Genomic DNA, 5,000 nt, shown 5'->3' on the forward strand with positions numbered 1-5,000 from the left:
TAATTTGCAACATGTTATTTGATCAAGCGTTTGTCAAGGCATGTAATAGTAATAACATCCGAAAAATAATTTTAACTAGTTAAAGTATTCGGACAATTCAACATTCCTAATTCTCTTCTTATGTAATCAAATTGTTCTTCACATAGGGGTTTTGTAAAAATGTCAGCTAGTTGATGTTTAGTATCAATGAACTCTATGGTTACATCTTGATTAGAGACATGATCTCGTATAAAGTGATGTCTAATATCAATGTGTTTGAATCTTTTGATGTAGTAACACAATTATTTCAAGTGCAGCATTCTATCATATTGCATAGCAAGATATTTATCTCAGCAAGTGTAGCATTGTATCATATTGCATAGCAAGATTTTTATTTCAGCAAGTGTAGCATTGCATCACATGGTAAGATAGCAATCATATTAGCAACCATATCAATGTCATACTGCTGACTTATCAACTTACATTGGTATGTTGCTTCATATTTTTCAAGGCATAGGCTTTTAAACCTTTTTAGTTTCAGTGCAAAAACCGAGATAAACAACAAGAGATGTTTGCAAATATGCTTACACAAACAAAGATAACTATATGTACATCATATCAGGTAACCATAAAGACAAAGTCCTTCATGAATAACATAAAGAGTTTACAACATCAGATGTTTATACAAGCTTATTCATGAAGTGGAAGATTAAAGTGCCTAAGTAAAGAGTCAAATTGTCGATGGATTTGCTGCAGCTCGGTTAGGATTTGATCTTGTTGAAGTTCAAGCCGTTCTTGTCTTTGTTCAAATCGGTCCATCCGAATCCCGATATCTTCGATGGATGATGTGTGAGTTTGCTCAACCGGATATGTTTCCTCAAAGGGACAGATCGGAGGAGAGTGGGTACTCCTAAAGACTGGGGTTTCCGACTCTGGTTCAGGTTCAGGTTCAGGCTGAGGGGGATCAGTTCTTCTAGGCATTCTAACCCAGTTACCGTTTTTATAGTGACATCTTAGTCGGTGAAGTAGATTTTTGTTTATTATGCTGAATCTATCTGATTTCATTACTTCTTCTTCTAGTGGTATTTGAATGTCGTAAGCTTTCATTATTCTAGTAATTATTCCACCATATGGGAGCATCATATCTTTCGTAGATAATTCCAACATGTTTTGTTGGATTAGATAGCCAAGACAAATGTCACGTCCTTTCATGATTAGGTACATAATTCCTAATTCCAATTGACTCACTTCATCATGATGGTATTGTTTAGGAAGAATTATACTAGTCATGATATGATGAAGTATCTTAGTGTTAAAGGGCAATAGATGTTCACAACTTTTAGGAATAGATTCTATGTTAGGATTGGCAAGGATTGTTCCTAAGGCTTCAACGTAGGATGTTTCAATAGTTTGTTCATCCCATGATCCTTTAAAGTAAAGTCCTATGCTTTTCATGGGAATACCTATCATATCACAAATGAATCTATCAGTGATTGAGATGTGTTGTCCTAAGAGATAGGTTGATATCCTTTCTTCATCATCTATTTGCATGTTGTTGTAAAACAATCTAACTAGTCTAGGATAAATGGGTTCGTTGATCTGCAAAATGGGAAGTAGATTTAGGTTTGCAAACCAATGGATAGTCTCTACATCTCTTAGTTCATTCAGATCTACGTATTTTCCCTTATTGATGCTTCTTAGTTCGAAGGAGAGAAATTTTTCAGCATGGTTTTTGGAATCAAAAAGAGTGAGATCAAACTCTTCTACTACTCTCCTCTTTCCCTTGTCCCTTGAGGATCTTCTAGATCCCATTACTACTGCTGTTTAGAGGGATGATGATGAGCTAAAGTAAATGAAGAACAAAACAGAATTTTAAGAGCTTCTTAGAGAGTACCTTTGTGAAATCTTCAAGGGAAGGAAGGATTCTTGATGTTTTGCTCCGAAATGGGAGGTGTTTGGAAGGCTTAGAGGAGTGAAATGGGAATGGAGGAGACTTGGAAGAGTAGAGGAGAAAATGGGGGTGAGTTGTGGTCGGTTCCTTAGCCGGCCCTAGCGTGATTTTGAAGGGCAGAGCTGCTGGCGGTTGCACCTCTGGCTGGAGCGGTGCAACCTCTGGCAACCCGTGATAGCTGGAGGTGCCACCGCCAGCTGGAGAGGTGCCACTGCCTGCAGCAGGTGAGCACTTAAGATGATTTGATTAGGGAGCCTTTGCCTTGAGGAGAGTTTCAAAGCAATTAATGATTTCGTATGAGTTTTTATTTAAGGAAGAAGCTCTTTGTAAGATAGATCTTTTAACGTGCATACGTATGTTTGTTTGGTATCCCTTTTAAGATCATGACATATTTAGTTTCTACAAGAATTGATTCGTAGATGAACGGGTTTTGAAAATCAGGGGGGTATCATATGTTTCTGATTGTATCGTATTTGTGATAACTTCCACTTGTTACTTAAGCGTTGCGAGTTCCTTTTTGATTCTTGGTTTATGACCATTGAGAGTCAAGGAGCAGAATATTATTTCTTGCTCCGGCCTAGACTTTTAATGTTTTTATAGGAAGGGATGATCTTTAGGAACCCATTTGCTTTTGGGTGCCTCATAAATAGATCTACATTTCTTATCATGTTGCATAGAGTTTATCATGGTTCCCTTAGGAACCCAAATTAATTTGTTTGGACTTATTTTCTTGAATGGACAGCAATGTGTCTTGTGTCCAGATTTGCAACAAAAGTTGCACTTGGTTTGGTGTTGAACATGTAAGATGGGGCCTTTTACAAAGGTAGTTGGATTTCGGTGAGGACTCCTCACAAATCCAATCCCACTTCTTTTGGGAATGTGACCCTTGTTTGCAAGGATCATGTTTAATGACTTGCTACCAACCTCGAATTTCTTCAAGGTGTCCTTGAGTAGCAGGTTTTCTTTTTGCATAGTTTCTAAATCATGACATTTGATACATGAATTTAAACTATCATGATGTTCGACTTTTAACTTATCAAACTCACAGGTAAGACTATCATGCATCTTTTTCAGCAATTTATATTTTCTACTTATACTCTTGCATTCGTCAAATAAATCATTGAAAGCATTTAATAATTCATCGAAAGATAAATCAGTATCTATTGAATTTGTTACCTCGTCTTCGATGGCCATTAAGGCGTAATGAGCAACTTGCTCGGTGTTGGACTCCTCTTCCTCAGATGCGCTCGAATCATCCCATGTTGCTTGGAGCGCCTTCTTCTTTGTTGTTCTTTTCTTGACTTGGGGACAATCACTTTTGTAGTGTCCCGGCTTTTTGCATTCATAGCAGATCACTTGGTCCTTTTTGGGTTCAAGTTTATTTTTTGCATCATTCTTAAATTTGTTTCTTTTAAAGAACTTTTTAAACTTTCTTGTTAGTAGTGCCAAGTCATCATCACAGTCCTCATCACTTGAGTTTTCTCTCAAGTGGCATTCTGACGTTTTGAGTGCCATATCCTTCCTGTTCTTTGGAAGGATGTCTTCTTGCTCTTCATGAGCTTTACAAGTCATTTCATAGGTCATTAGTGACCCGATTAGTTCTTCAAGAGGGAAATTTCGCAGATCTTTTGCCTCTTGAATAGCGGTGACTTTAGGATCCCAACTCTTAGGAAGGGATCTTAGTATCTTATTAACAAGCTCAAAATCCGAAAAGCTCTTTCCGAGTCCTTTTAAACCGTTGACGACATCCGTGAAACGGGTAAACATGTCGCCAATGGTTTCACTCGGTTTCATCCGAAAGAGTTCGAAAGAGTGTAACAGCAAATTGATTTTTGACTCTTTTACTCTACTTGTGCCCTCATGGGTCACTTCGAGTGTGTGCCAAATATCAAATGCAGTTTCACAAGTTGAAACACGGTTAAACTCGTTTTTATCGAGTGCACAAAATAAGGCATTCATAGCCTTTGCATTTAGAGCGAAAGCCTTCTTCTCCAAATCATTCCAATCGATCATTGGAAGAGAAGACTTTGAAAAACCATTCTCGACAAGATTCCATACTTCAAAATCCATAGAAATAAGAAAGATCCTCATTCGGGTTTTCCAGTAGGTGTAGTCCGTCCCATTAAACATGGGTGGACGTGTAATAGAATGGCCCTCTTGGTTTCCGGCGTAAGCCATCTCTCTTGGGTTTTAATCCTTTTGAGAGTTAACCGGGCTCTGATACCAATTGTTAGGATCGAGAGCACTAAGAGGGGGGGGGTGAATTAGTGCAGCGGAAATCTTACAGCGATTAAAAACCAAAAGCTGCGTTCGTTCAATAAAAACTATTATGATGCAAAAGCTAATTCTCAGTTTGTATCTAAGTGCAGTTTGCGTCTAAGCGCAGATTGCGTCTAAGCGCAGTTTGCGTCTGAACACAGTTTGCGTCTAAGCGCAGTTTTGCGTCTAAGCGCAGTTTACGTCTAAACTCAGATTTACGTCTAAACGCAGTTTTACGTCTAAACGTAGATTTACGTCTAAACGTAGTTTTACGTCTAAACGCAGATTTACGTCTAAACTCAGATTTACGTCTAAATGTAGTTTTGCGTTTAAAAGCAGTTTTGAACCTTGAAAAGCGTTTTACGTAGAAAGCAATTTGCAGTTATAAATGGAGTCCGAATGTAAGCGTAAACTGCAGTGTGAAGATCGTACGAAAACACGATTTACGTTTGAATGCAGATTCTGAAAGAACAGCACTTAGAACTTGTTCGTGAAAGCGCAGAGAGCAGTAGTAATGGAGGAGGTTTGCAGTAATGATAAAGTGCTCAAAAATAAACGCAAACCAGAGATTTAGAGTGGTTCGGTCAGCCTTGACCTACTCCACTTTTGGCTTCCTCCACCGACGAGGTTGCCGACGTCAACTAGCTGCCTTCCTTCAATGGGCGAAGGCTAACTGCCCTTTTACAGTTTCTCTCCTTTTGACAGGCTCAGGAGACAACCTTTACAGATCCTTTCTCTCCTCTCTTTACAACTCAAGACTTGAAGAACAGAAGGAGGAGAACTTTAGGACTTTACACAAATTTGAGCTCTT

General features: G+C 38.5%; 1 pseudogene; it reads right to left on the reverse strand.

Moving 5' to 3' along the window:
* Positions 1-5,000, reverse strand: part of LOC135670603 (28S ribosomal RNA) — a 12,471-nt pseudogene that overhangs the window by 5,555 nt on the left and 1,916 nt on the right.

The sequence above is a fragment of the Musa acuminata genome, unplaced genomic scaffold (genome assembly GCF_036884655.1).
Source record: "Musa acuminata AAA Group cultivar baxijiao unplaced genomic scaffold, Cavendish_Baxijiao_AAA HiC_scaffold_1136, whole genome shotgun sequence".
Classification (NCBI taxonomy): Eukaryota; Viridiplantae; Streptophyta; class Magnoliopsida; order Zingiberales; family Musaceae; genus Musa; species Musa acuminata.